The sequence below is a fragment of the Nicotiana tabacum genome, chromosome 17, assembly GCF_000715075.1.
Source record: "Nicotiana tabacum cultivar K326 chromosome 17, ASM71507v2, whole genome shotgun sequence".
In the NCBI taxonomy this organism is placed as follows: domain Eukaryota; kingdom Viridiplantae; phylum Streptophyta; class Magnoliopsida; order Solanales; family Solanaceae; genus Nicotiana; species Nicotiana tabacum.
In genome coordinates, this window is record NC_134096.1 from 42,355,322 (window position 1) to 42,370,654 (window position 15,333).

A 15,333-nucleotide genomic window follows, 5' to 3' on the forward strand; every position below is an offset into this window, starting at 1 on the left:
AATAGCTTCCCCCACAATTTATGTGGCAAACCAGAACTTATCAACAAAGTATTCATCATCTCCTTTAATGATCGATTCTTTCTTTCTGCAATCCCATTGGATTGGGGCGTGTACGAGGCCATTGTTTGATGAATAATTCCATATTCTAAACATATCTCTTCAAAAGGAGATTCGTATTCACCACCCCTATCACTTCTTATCATTTTGATTTTCTTGTTAAGTTGCGTTTCAACTTCATTTTTGTATTGATTGAATGTGTATATTGTTTCATCTCGCAAAACTGTCTTATAAGGATGTTTAACATACTTAGATTCCACACATATTTGACATTTTGATTTGTCGCATTCAAACTTAGGCAATACTTTCCAAATTAATCATTTTTCACAAGGTTTTATAATTGACATGTCCCAAATGTATATGCCATAAATTATTTGACTCAAGTAAGTAACAAGAAGCTGAAATTTTATTATTGTGAACAACCATTACATTTAGCCGAAGCCGAGTCGAGCGACGACGACGGCGACGTTTGAGGATTGCCTTCTTCTCAACTCTTTAAAACTAGAAGAAGTGCAATTGTATATATACTCATCAAAACTCTTTTCCTCCTCCAATATGGGACAATGTCCCTTTGTCAAAGAGGAAAATTCAAAATTTTTATTTTTCTCCTCATTTCCCATTCACTCTATTTTTAAGCTCTAACAAGCTTAAAACTAGAGGTGTTCAAAATCGAACCGAAACCGAAGCTTAATGGCTTATTGGTATCAGTTTAACGGTTTAACGGACGGGGAACGGATTGAAATTTTTTATTAACGGCTTATCGGTTTGGGGGCGGATTATTCAATTTTCTTAACGGATAATCCGTTAACCCGTTAAGAATATATATATATATATAATTTATTTTTATCCATATATATATTAAATAATCAAAAACCCTTCTTCCACTTTCAGTACTCTATCTATTACTAATTTACTATTAGACATTTAGTTATAATTTACTATTTCAGTTAGTTACTATTAGATAATTTTGATGTCATGTGTTATACCCAGTGTTCTCTTTTATTTCTTCTGATAGTTATAAGTTGTTAATAGGCTCATCCCCAGAGATGATTCTCTATATTTCTTCTGGAATGTAGCTCTATATTTCTTCTATTTAGCTCTCTTTTTAGGTGCCATATTCTATAGACTGGAATGTAGTCTGCTGAGCATATGAATTTTATTTTGAGTCACAGCGGTCAGCAAACAATCCGATAAACCGCCCGATAACCGCCCGATAAGAGCTAAACCGATACCAATCCGCCCGATATCTTATCGGGTGGCTAGCGGATTAATACATTTAAAAGCCGATAACCGATAAGCCAAACCGTTAAGAGTAAATAACCGTTCAATCCGCCCGATAAGCAGCCCTAGTTAAAACCCAACAGTTTAATATAGAATCTAAAGCAAGCATAAGAGTATTCTAATATCGAATTATTGGCATAAATATTTTTAAGTCCCCCTCCTCGGCGATCACGGCCTGGCCCATTGGTTTGAAGCAACTCCTCAGGTCTCAACCCAAACCATCTCAACAAGTCATAATTCAGAATACCAACATATAGGCATTGCTGAAAACACAATTTGGAACACGAAATTACGAAACGTTGGGTTGTTACAAGATCACTCTCATATAACTACGAGATCCGGAGTTCGAGCCAGAAATCCTTAAAAGAGAGCGCTGCCTGCCTTTAATGGCCCTGCATTGCGTGGGAATAAAATATTAGTCAGGCAGTATGCATTGGATGCAGATGGTTAAAGAAATAAAAAAGATTCCAATAGTACTAATATTTTTCAAAAAAGAAGAAGCGCTATGATTTCATCCTTCACCTACCCCTTTCTCAGGCCAACACGAAAAACGTGTTGAAAGTACTTCAGAAATAAATTAATTAGTAAAAAATTGGTCCGCTATTAGAGAGACATTTATTTTTTTGTTATATAAACAACACTACTACTTGTTTATGCTATGTCAAACAGCTCTAAGCTAAAAGGAAAAAATGAAGAGGCAAACCAGTTTTCCTCTTCACTTCATAATCTTCTACTTCTTCTTCTTGTTGAAACTTTTAGTATTGCCTCAGTGTTCTGCGTCATCTAAAGTTAGAAGGCTACTTTTTAGTCATGAATCAGAGCACTATGCTGTGATATTTGATGCTGGTAGCACAGGCAGTAGAGTCCATGTCTTTCGCTTTGACCATAACTTGGATCTACTTCCAATTGGTAATGACATTGAATACTTCCTCGCGGTACGTCTCCTTTCACTTATTATGAACAATTACTGAGAGTGGCAGTCTTGATACTTGAGAATGACAATTAAAATTATATAACTATAAAGAAAACATTAGAAAATAAAAAAGAAATCATGATCTGCCTAATTTGCCCTTGTATATTTGTATATTATATGACATTTTCCTTCTTTTGTAGTCTTGAATTTAATTTCTTAATCCTGTCGTAGTTGTTACTTGTTAGAGGCTGAATGGAGCGCTAGTGCTTGATTCAAATACAGCTAAAAGACTTTTCAATTATATATCGTTTAGTTTAGTCCCTGTAGCATTAATTTTGTTCGTAATTTTTGTCAGGGTGTATCCAGTAGTATAGTTATATAGTTCATTTGAATCCACAATATTTAGCCTGCACCTAGATTTATTTATGTAAAATACAATAATATTGTTGAAAATATTGAACTAAAAATCATAACCAAACAAGTAGATGGGTTTAGTTGTTAAAACCAGGGGCCTGAACCAAGGAATTAAAATGCTGAATCTGTTTCCGAATTTTCTGATTATTAAAATTATTATGTTGGGCATGCAGATAAATCCAGGTCTAAGTTCATATGCAGATGATCCAAATGCTGCGGCACTTTCTTTAAAGCCTCTTTTGGACAAAGCTGAAGGTGTTGTTCCTAAAGATTTGCAGCCTGAAACACCCCTTAAACTTGGAGTGAGTAATAAGCTCTATTTATTTATATTTCCTTCACAAACAGAGATTTTTTTCCATTATTGATATAGAATTCTCAAATTGCTTCTCTCTTTCTTTATGCTCCAAAATATTATGAAATACTAATGTCTAAACATAAATACAGGCAACTGCTGGTTTGAGGTTATTAAAAGGAGATGCTGCTGCAAAAATATTGCAAGCGGTATACATGAGCTTCTTACCTTTTTCTTTTTCTTTTTCTTTTCATTTTTTTATAAATTTTAGAACAAATCTTCAGAAAAATTATCCTCCATTATACTAATTCAAAATCTATTTTTGTCTGGTTAAGGTGAGGGATTTATTCAAGAATGAAACTAGTCTTAGTTACAAGGCAGAATGGGTTTCAGCTCTTGATGGTACCCAAGAAGGTTCTTATTTTTGGGTAAGTCACATATCAATTGTTATCGTAGAAGTCTCACACACAATAGTTATGAATTCAATTTTCACTGTTCCCATCCCCCTTATTCTTCCATTATCCCCTTATGTAACGGAAATTATTTTTTGAAAAATATAGTATTCAATTGGGATAGAATGGGTATTCAATATTACTATAATTACATGTTATTTTTTATATCGGATACAGGTTGCCTTAAATTACTTACTAGGAAATTTGGGTAAAAAGTATGAAAGAACAATAGCTACAATTGATCAGTTCAAATGACATATGCCATCTCAAAAGAAAGTGCTTCAAAGGCTCCCAAAGTAGCAAATGGAGAGCCTTATGTCCTAAATAAATCTCTTTTGGGGGCTAATTATCACCTAGTTCTATGTTCACAGGTAACTTTAGTAAATTAATTCTTATTTTTCTTAATCTAATACACTTTTTATTGTTCTATACCTAATATGATTTGTTTGAAGCTATTCGAACTATGGTCAATTAGCAGCTAGAAAAGAGATTTTCAAAGTTTCTGGAAACTCATCAAGTAGTCCATGCATTTTGGGAGGTTATAATGGTAAGATTAGTGGTCTCTAACCTCTCACTTGTCTCATAAGTTACAAATTAACTCCAATATATTATACACATTAGACTTATTTTGTGGGTTTGGAGTTCATTAGTTGGATCATGTGTATTTTCCAGTTGCTTTTTTTTTTTTGTTCTCCTTATTTCACGAAATATTTCTACTACTTTTTCACAAGTACTATCTGTTAGTCCCGCCAATATTGCTATATATGTAAATAATAATTCTGCAAAATATAAGTTATCGTAATGAAACAGTAATTAATTCGAGCCCACTGAATTCACAGTGTTTCCTTAAGGAATTTAATCCCCTCCTAGTACCCAAGGTAATGGATTATTTCCTTCCAGGATAGAACGAATCACACACTGGTGTAGCGGTACGTCAAACCCCAGTGTTTCAGCGAACACAAAGTTCGGTAGCAAATCACACTTACAGTTGCTTTGTTTGAAGTTAAAAACAATGCAGAACGAAGGAGTAGAAACTCAGAAAATCGTATGGAAATGCTGAGAGGAAGGAGTGCAATGTATAGCCAAATCTGTTGAGCGATTTCAGTCTTGTGTATTGTGTGTGTCTTTCTTCAACAGCTGCTGCACATATATATAACAACCAGTATTGAAGAAGAACAATCGTCCACCCTCCATGGTGGAGCAAGCATTAGCTTGTTTGTGGAGCAAGCACATTCATGGTGGGAAGAGGATTAGGCGGCTGCCTTGTGGTTAATACACGGATTGGAAAATATCTGTTACAAATGCGGATAATCTTACGTTAATATTTACTATTAACAAATAAATTTGGTCCAAAAAATTAATCAATCAATCGATCATTTGACCGAATCCGAAGCCGAAGCCAAAGCCGAGCCGAAGCCGAAGCCGTAGCCGTAGCCGAAGCCGAGCTGAGCGAGCGACGACGACGACGGCGCGAGGCTTGTTTTCTTCTTAACTCTTTAAGAGCTACAAGAAGAGCAATTATATATATATACCCACCAAAAATCTTTTCCTCTTCCAATATGGGACAATATCTCATTGTCAAGAGGGGAAAATTTAAAATTTTACTCAAAAATTTCATTTTCCCTCCATTTTCCATTCATCCTCATTTTAAGACTATTTCATCTTAAAAACAAAAACCTCAACAATCCCCCACATGAATGGGGAATGGCTATATTACGGAAGTATGCATGGAAAAACTGTGTGATTTACAAGCAAGGATTAATCGCATCTGGATAAGTAGGTTTTCCTTTGAACTTTCTGTAGTAAACTTATGTTGGATATACTCGGTCAATCGGTAAATTTGATATCTTTGAACCGTCGATCTTTGGTGTATACCTAGACAACCATAAATCACACAATCAACCATTAACCGTCTTTGGTTCTCATTGTTGTGTTCGTTTCAGCTATGAACATCGCCCGATTACATAAGTGCGTAGAGAAATGGCCTTACAAAGTTCTCCTTGAAGCGGCTAACACTTCACACTTACATAGGTGATTCCTAAACGTGTCATCCTGTAGATACACTATTTGATATACCCCGTATCAAATTTAGAAATCATTAAAATGCCTTAATGCTTTATCCTTGGTACTGAACATTGTCTCATCACGAGAACGGACTAAAATTTTATTTGACAATGTTGAACCGTTATTAATAACTTTGTTTGATCTCCTTGAACCTAGATCTTGGGATCTCCAGTCTTCTAGGTAGAGTTACCGCCACAATGACTTGTTCTCGGCCATAGCCCCATTCCCCTTGATGATTTCTCAACTACCTCTCTAGTTAGGCCTTTTGTAAGTGGATCCGACACATTATCACTTGACTTTACATAGTCAATCGTGATAATTCCTCTAGAGAGTAATTGCCTAACGGTTTTATGTCTTCGTCGTATATGACGAGATTTACCGTTATACATAACTCTCCCAACCCTTCCAATTGCCGCTTGACTATCACAATGTATGCATATTGGTGCCAACGGTTTGGGCCAAAATAGAATGTCTTCCAAGAAATTCCGGAGCCATTCAGCTTCTTCACCGGCTTTATCTAAGGCTATGAATTCAGCCTCCATTGTAGAGCGGGCAATACATATTTGTTTGGACGACTTCCAAGATACCGCTCCTCCACCAATAGTGAATACATATCCACTCGTGGACTTAGAATCAGTTGAACCGGTGATCCAATTTGCATCACAGTATCCCTCAATCACCGCAGGGAAATTACTGTAGTGCAATTCAAAGTTTTGGGTATGTTCTAAATATCCCAAAACTCGTTTCAATGCCATCCAATGAGATTAGCCTGGATTGCTCGTATATCGACTCAGTTTACTTATAGCACAAGCTATATCTGGTCGTGTACAATTCATGATATACATTAAGCATCCCAACACGCGAGCATAATCTAATTGTGATATGCTTTGGCCTTTATTCTTTGCTAATGCAAGATTTACGTCAATTGGAGTCTTTGCAACTTTAAAGCCCAAGTGCTTGAATTTTTCAAGTACTGTCTTAATATAATGAGATTGTGACTATGGCAGACCTTGAGGAGTCTTATGGATCTTAATTCCCAGAATTAAATCAGCAACTCCCAAGTCTTTCATATCAAACTTGCTATTGAGCATACGCTTAGTAGTATTTATGTTGGCAATGTCATTACTCATTATCAGCATATCATCCACATATAGGCAAACAATGACTATGTGATTTGGAACATTTTTAATGTACACACATTTATCACATTCATTTATCTTAAAACCATTTGACAACATTGTTTGGTCAAATTTCGCATGCCATTGTTTGGGTGCTTGTTTTAGTCCGTAAAGAGACTTAACAAGTCTACATATCTTCTTTTCTTTACCTGGAACCACAAACCCTTCAGGTTGTTCCATGTAAATTTCTTCCTCCAACTCTCCATTTAAGAAGGCCGTCTTAACATCCATTTGATGAATTTCAAGATCTTACACTGCAGCTAATGCTACTAACATCCATATGGACGTAATTCTTGTAACTGGAGAGTATGTACCAAAGTAGTCTAGACTTTCTCGTTGTCTATACCCTTTGACTACAATCCTTGCCTTGAATTTATCAATAGTGCCATCATCTTTGATTTTTCTCTTAAAAATTCATTTAGAACCCAAAGGTTTATTTTCAGGAGGAAGATCAACCAATTCCCATGTATGGTTGTTCAATATGGATTCTATTTCACTATTGACTGCCTCTTTCCAAAACAATGATTCCGAAGAAGTCATAGCTTCTTTAAATGTTTGAGGCTCATTCTCCAATAAGAAAGTCACAAAATCTGGTCCAAATGAAGTAGACGTTCTTTGACGTTTACTACGTCTTGGATCCTCCTGATTACATATACTTTCTTTTGTTTCTTCCCGAGGTCGTTTAGATCCTTTACCAAACGACTCACATTCCTTTTTATACGGATATATATTTTCAAAAAACTCAGCATTATCTGATTCTATAACCGTATTATTATGAATGTCGGGATTTTCTGATATATGAACCAGAAATCGATATGCTTTACTATTTGTCGCATATCCTATGAAAACACAATCAACGGTTTTCGGTCCTATATTTACCCTTTTGGGTTTAGGAACTTGCACTTTTGCCAAACACCCCCACACTTTAAAATAATTCAAGTTGGGCTTCCTTCCTTTCCATTTTTCATATGGAATGAATTTTGTTTTGCTATGGGGCACTCGATTTAATATTCGATTAGCCGTAAGAATGGCTTCCCCCCACAAGTTCTGTGGCAAACCAGAACTTATCAACAACGCATTCATCATCTCCTTTAAAGTGCGATTCTTTCTTTCCGCAATCCCATTAGATTGGGGCGTATAAGGAGCTGTTGTTTGATGAATAATTCTATATTCTAAATATATTTCTTCAAAAGGAGATTCATATTCATCACCCCTATCACTTCTTATCATTTTTACTTTCTTGTTAAGTTGCGTTTCAACTTCATTTTTGTATTGCCTGAATGCGTCTATTACTTCATCTTTACTATTCAGTAAGTAAACATAGCAATATCGAGTACCATCGTCAATAAAAGTTATGAAATACTTCTTTCCACCGCGAGATGTTATTGACTTCATGTCACAAATATCTGTGTGAATTAAGTCTAAAGGATTTGAATTCCTTTTCAACTGACTTATAAGGATGTTTAACATACTTAGATTCCACACATGTTTGACATTTTGATTTTTCGCATTCAAACTTGGGCAGTACTTCCAAGTTAATCATTTTTCGCAAGGTTTTATAATTGACATGACCCAAACGTACATGTCATAAATCATTTGACTCAAGTAAGTAAGAAGAAGCTGAAATATTATTATTGTTTTCCACAACCATTACATTCAGATTGAAAAGGCCCTCGGTGAGGTAACCTTTTCCTATAAATATTTCATTCTTACTAATGACAACCTTGTTGGTAAATTCTTTCTCATTTTGGGAACATGAAGGATATTATTCAAAGTCATGACCTTGCCAGAAGTCATTTTCAGAAATATCTTCCCATATCTTTCAACTTTTGATGTTGAAGCATTTCCCATAAAAATTGTCTCTCCGGGTCCAGCAGGAGCATAAGTAGCAAAAGCTTCTCTAACTGCACAAACATGGCGTGTGGCTCCTGAATCAAACCACCACAGTTTAGGATTTACCACCAAGTTACATTCAGAAAGCATGACACACAAGTTATCAACATCATCATGCTTTACTACCATGTTTGCTTGACCCCTTTTCTTGTCTTTCTTCGGAACACGACATTTCGTAGATTTGTGTCCGGTTTTTCCACAGTTATAGCAGTTTCCACTGAACCGCTTCTTGCTTGGGTTGTATTTCGGACCAGAAGCCTTCTTCCTCTTTTTGTTATCTTCAACAATATTTGCTCCCATTATTGTTGAATTTCCACGGTCTCTCCTTTCAGCAGCTTTATTGTCCTCTTCGATTCTCAACCGAACAATGAGATCTTCAAGGAACATTTCCTTTCGTTTGTGTTTCAAATAATTTTTTAAAGTCCTTCCACAACGGAGGCAACTTCTCAATCATTGCTGCTACTTGGAATGCTTCGTTGATGACAAGACCTTCAGCAAGTAGATCATGAATAATCACTTGCAATTCCTGGACTTGGGTAGTAACAGACTTGCTATCTACCATTTTGTAGTCCAAAATTTTTGCGGCAACGAATTTCTTCATCCCGGCATCTTCAGTTTTATATTTCTTTCCAAGCGCATTCCACAATTCTTTTGACGTCTCCACGCTACTGTATACATTATACAGATTATCATCCAGTCCGCTAAGAATATAATTCTTGCATAAAAAATCAGAATGCTTCCACGCTTCAATCACGAGAAAGCGTTCATTCTCTGGAGTTTTATCCGGCAGATCAGGAAGATCTTCCTTGATGAACTTCTGTAGACATAACGTAGTTAAGTAGAAGAACATCTTCTGCTGCCAGCGCTTGAAATCAATCCCGAAAAATTTTCCGGGTTTTTCTGCCGGTGCCAACGCCGGTGTTCGGCTTGTCGATGCGTTGGCAGTCACCGTCGGAACAACTTGGTTTTCGCTATCAGTCATCATTTTTTCTGTAAAACGAAATGACACAAACAAACTTTTAATACACGTTTTCAAACTGGAATAAAAATCACGTAGATTTTAATCTCCAACAAAATGCCACGAAGGCTTTACTCTCCAAAACGGGAGTACACAAAACCGCAAAGGTTTTAGTTTGCAGAATAATAAGAATAACACAAATACATAAATAAATATTAAATTCCTTAAGATTGTTAGTCCCTCCAATATTGCTGTATATGTAAATAATAATTCTGCAATATATAAGTTATCGTAATGAAACAGTAATTAATTCGAACCCACTGAATTCACAGTGTTTCCTTAAGGAATTTAATCCCCTCCTAGTACCCAAGGTAATGGATTATTTCCTTCCAGGATAGAACGAATCACACACTGGTGTAGCGGTACTCAAACCCCAGTGTTTCAGCGAACACAAAGTTCGATAGCAAATCACACTTACAGTTGCTTTGTTTGAAGTTAAAAACAATGCAGAACGAAGGAGTAGAAACTCAAAAAATCGTATGGAAATGTTGAGAGGAAGGAGTGCAATGTATAGGCAAATCTGTTGAGCGATTTCAGTCTTGTGTATTGTGTGTGTCTTTCTTCAACAGCTGCTGCACATATATATAACAACCAGTGTTGAAGAAGAACAATCGTCCACCCTCCATGGTGGAGCAAGCATTAGCTTGTTTGTGGAGCAAGCACATTCATGGTGGGAAGAGCATTAGGCGGTTGCCTTGTGGTCAATCAATCGATCATTTGACCGAAGCCGAAGCCGTAGCCGAGCGAGCGACGACGACGACGGCGTGAGGCTTGCTTTCTTCTTAACTCTTTAAGAGCTACAAGAAGAGCAATTATATATATACCCACCAAAAAAAAAATTCCTCTTCCAATATGGGACAATGTCTCATGGTCAAAAGGGGAAACTTAAAATTTTACTCAAAAATTTTATTTTCCCTCCATTTCCCATTCACCCTCATTTTAAGACTATTTCATCTTAAAAACTAAAAACCTCAACACTATCAAGTCCCTGTACGTTTTGAATTTGACAAACTTACTTGAGTAAAAGACATTCGGAATTCTCAATGAGCAACTACGAAAGTCATTATTTATTCTTTTCTTTTCCTGTTGGTTCTCAACAATATTCAAATATTTATTTCTATAGTTCCTATACTTTTTAGTCATCTAAAGGCTTTATATTTGTTGTTGCATTTCGCACGGCAGAAGTCATTTTTCAAAAACTACCTTTCAAATAATCTCGAAATTATATTATTTACCTGAAAAATGTTTTCAATGTGTTTGATTAGAGAGAGAAAAAGATTTTCCAAAAAAACAAAATATTGATAATGATATTAGCAAATTAAATACTAGGGTTTTTTATGATACTTTTTGACTATTGGTTGGAGCAGCAATATGAAGTTAATAGTTGAGATAGTCAAAAATAATTTTCGCCTATAAGTGAGGGAAGTACATTTTTCTCCTTTTCGTGTTCATTATTTCGTTTACATAGCTAGTATACACTATTATACATGACTTGCGTTCATTATTTCTTTTACATAGCTAGTATACACTATTATACATGACTACATATATTATATATGAATTATACTTCCGCCAGATATTTATTGTTTAACCGGTTGGGTGAGCAGCTATTTAAGTTAATTTTTTTTTTTAACATAAAACTATGATTTGTTTAAGGTTACTACACATACAATAGGGTGGCATACAAAGCATCATCACCACGAAATGGTTCAAGCTTGAAGAAATGTAGGACATTAACTAAAAAGGCACTGAAGATTAAGGCACCCTGCAACCACAAGATGGATACAAGAATCTCTATGCTTCTTCTTTCTTCTATGATTATGCAGCTATGGTAAGAAACTTTACTTATGAAATAAACATGTTTTTCTTTTTATTTTTTTAAAAACCAATTCAACTTCGTTGGATTTATTTATTTGCTTTAGAAACTAGTGGCTCCTTTTCATCCTTAACTAAATTTGTTTTCAACAAACAAATCCCTTAGGCCTTACCCAAAAGGGTCACGGCTGTCCACTTTTTTCTTCAGTGTGACTTGAACCGTTCTCTAAAACAAAAATTGAGAGAATGATCTCTCATGCCCACTTACAATTTGAATAAAATAAATTATCCTATATACATTTTATAAATTTCTTGTGTTATAATTTGCGATCTCTTATGAAAGTGATCATATAAATAAAATAATATTTATAAAAGATACAAAATCAAATCTTCCCTAAAAGTTTAAGTTGTTGTATATAGCGAGTACACATTTATTTACTTAGTTTAAGTTCTCAACGTGAACTAGCTATGATCTTTTAGTGGGAGGTGATTAATTTTATTTATAGAATTTCTTTCAATTACTTCTGACGTGATTAATTAATTCTGCATTTTCAGGTTGGCATTATTGACCCCAAAAAGCCCTCTGGAAGAGCTAAACCAATACAATACCTAAATGCAGCAAAGCTTGCTTGCAAGACCTCAGTGAAAGACATAAAATCAGTATTTCCTAACATCGGTGAGAGAAATGTACCATATATCTGCATGGACTTGGTATACGAGTACACTTTGCTAGTTAATGGATTTGGTAAGTTAATTCTTAATTAGATCATTAATTAATTATGAAATAACAGTTAATGTTCTTGAAGTTAAAATTCTTAAGTCCATTATTTTAATTCTTTTAACTAAAATTGGCAGGCCTGCATCCCAAACAAGAGATCACAGTGGTGCATGATGTTAAATACAGGAATTACATTGTTGGAGCAGCTTGGCCACTGGGTTGTGCCATTGATGTTGTTTCGTCTTCCTCCTGATCATTGAACATTATATTGTCATCTTGGAATTTTATCAATATCTGACGTTGTAATTCTTAGGAAACTTTGTATGAGGAAGTCATTATTTCGTGTTCGGTTAACAAAAAAAATCCATCAAAGGGAAAATGACTTCCTTAACTTATACACGGTAGTCATTTTTCTTTCAACAATCCTTACTTAACTTCCTGTTATTTACTGGAACTAACACCTAGACATAATTAAAGCAGTCCACATGGCAATAATATTAAGCACTCCATGGTTTAACAAGAATTGAAATGGGAAACATTACTCCCATTCAGAGACTGCTGAGTGAAACCAGCAAAAGAATTTTGCTGCTTCAGCCATTGCATTGAAGATTGAACCCTACGCTTCACAGGACTTTGGTTCAATGGCACGAGCAACACATTATGTGAGGATTAGACACATGTCACAAGCTCGAATCTCTACGGCGAAAAACAATCTAATATTTAAGTGGAGAAGAAAAGAAGATTGAGCCCATTAGCCACCCATTTTCAGACCATGCACCAGCTGGCCCTCGAAAACGAACTGTTCCTTGATGGGATATTTAAGTTCATAACCTGCTTGCCAGGAACATAACCTTGTGACAATAGCCGTATTACAGTACGCTGGCTGAGGTAAGAGTGATTTTCAAGAAAGCATTACACGCTACTGAATCGTCAAAATATTAAAAGAAGACGGTGTAAGTGCTTATTTGGTCGGGGAGAATGAACTTCTGAACCCAAGCCTACGCTCGTTTTTTCAGTGAGTTTCAAGCCGATCTGGTATGCTAATTGTATTGGTAAAAAATAAATATTACACGTGAAATTATATGAGGATGACAGGGCAAGATACGTGGATTACTAAGAAGATGACAACTAGGGTGTCGCATTAAAAGAGTTGCAATTTATAACAGGTACGAGCAAATCACTCACGAGACGAAAAGGTACGATTGCCCGAGCCTAAATTATTCAGTGAAGAGACACATGCAGGATGAATCAAGACAGTAAAGAGGAAAGATTCATGAACCTCAAATTAATGTGGAAGAAGAATCGAAACCGTTACAGAATCTTCATGAACAGTTACGGTTGCCAATTATAACGTTTCATTAATGTCATTAATGCTCATAATGATTCTGTCATAAAAGGGAAGAAACATTATATTTGTAAATTCCTATATAAGGGAAGGGAATTTCACTTGTAAGGACACGTTCTGATGAACATTGGAATATAATTATTTTCTTGTGCTTTCTATTGATTACTTTGCCATTTCTGATTCCGATTTCCTTTTTTATATTTGAGAGAATATTGAATTTCTTGATTATCAGTAACCCGAGTACTTCTAAAAATAGGCTTTGACTGAGAATTTAATTCTTTGGTTAAACAAATTAGTTCCGTTAACGGGGATCTGATAATCTTCTCTTACTTTCCAAATCACTCTCTCTCAACTGAATCATATCGAATGTCAATGACAACAACCAGCAGGTGGAAGGAACCCCAGTTCTGTCACCTCAAGGAAGCCCACGCAATTCAAGAGAAGCATCACCAAAAAGATCCACTACTCATAACAATGAACAACATAAAAATGAACAAACGGTCGAGCAGGATGTTGTGAAGCAGTTAATTGTTGAGTACGTGAATGATTCCCTCCAGGTTTTCGTGAGGGGATTACCAACTGTACCACCCACACCTTCACCAAACAATACTGCAACTGTGGAAATTCCACGATCAGGGTTGGCTAATTTTGGAAGCGGAGGAACTCCCAACGAGTCACGTGATGGGAGACCAGGTATGCCTAATAATTCTGATTTACAAACTTTAATACTAACCTTGCAGAAACAGGTGAAAGAACAAAACGACCGTATTGAGCAAATACCTAGCGTACCACCTGTGATCAAAGGAGTTGATTTCGACAAATATTCACAGCAACCATGGAAACCAAGCGCAGCTCCATTGCCAATTTCCAAAAAGTTCAAAATGCCTGACATCTCGAAATACGATGGAACGACGGATCCACGTGACCACGTTACTGCATTCACAGCGGGAGTAAAAGGTAATGATTTAACTAAGCAGGAGATTGAATCTGTGCTAGTCAAAAAGTTTGGGAAAACACTTACTAAAGGAGCGTTAGCATGGTACTCTCTTTTACCTAAAAATTCTATTGATTCTTTTGCTGAGCTTACAGATCTATTTATAAAAGCACACTTGGGTGCACAAAAAGTTGAAAAGAGAATGGAGGATATATTCAAAGTAAAGCAAGGAGATACAGAATTGCTTCGAGAATTTGTAGACAGATTCCAATGTGAAAGAATGTTGCTTCCAAGAGTACCTGACAATTGGGCGGCCATGGCATTTGCAAGCAATTTAAACGAGAAAAGTTCAGAAGCTACGAGGAGGCTTAAAGAGAGCCTACGAGAATTCCCTACCACGACATGGAATGATGTCTATAATAGGTATAGTACCAAGTTACGGATCGAAGAAGATGTCGTAGCTCAGTCAAGAGTTGAAGAAAAAATAGGTTCGAGGCGGTCAGAACCTGAGAAGAGGTCCGGTAAAAGTAGGTACGAGCCTTATATGGGACCTTCGGGGCGAGAAGCTTGTTCCAAATTCGAAAATGTGCGGGCTGATCACAGGTTCACAAATAGAGATTCAGGTTCGTCATCAAGATTCAGAAAAAATCAAGATGAACGTAACAGAGATGCTAATGCAAATGCAAGGATTGGGGACTATAATTTTAACGTGAGTACCTCTGAGTTGGTCGTTGTTTTAAGAAGCATGGATTCTTGGGAGGCCGTAGATTCATGATATAGATGTTGTGTCATCCACATTGCATCAGGTTATCAAATTCCTTTAAAATGGGGAATTCAACATATTCTAGGAGATCAACAAACTTCAAGGATCATCAATTCGGTGATACAGCCAAGTCAAAAAGATACGAGTGCAAATCAAAAAGATGCGGGTGCAAGTGAGAAAGATGCGGTAAATCAAA

General features: G+C 36.1%; 1 pseudogene; it reads left to right on the forward strand.

Moving 5' to 3' along the window:
- The first annotated feature begins 1,985 nt into the window (after nucleotides 1-1,985).
- LOC107769955 (apyrase-like) lies at nucleotides 1,986-13,600 on the forward strand (annotated as a pseudogene).
- Nucleotides 13,601-15,333: the final 1,733 nt, after the last annotated feature.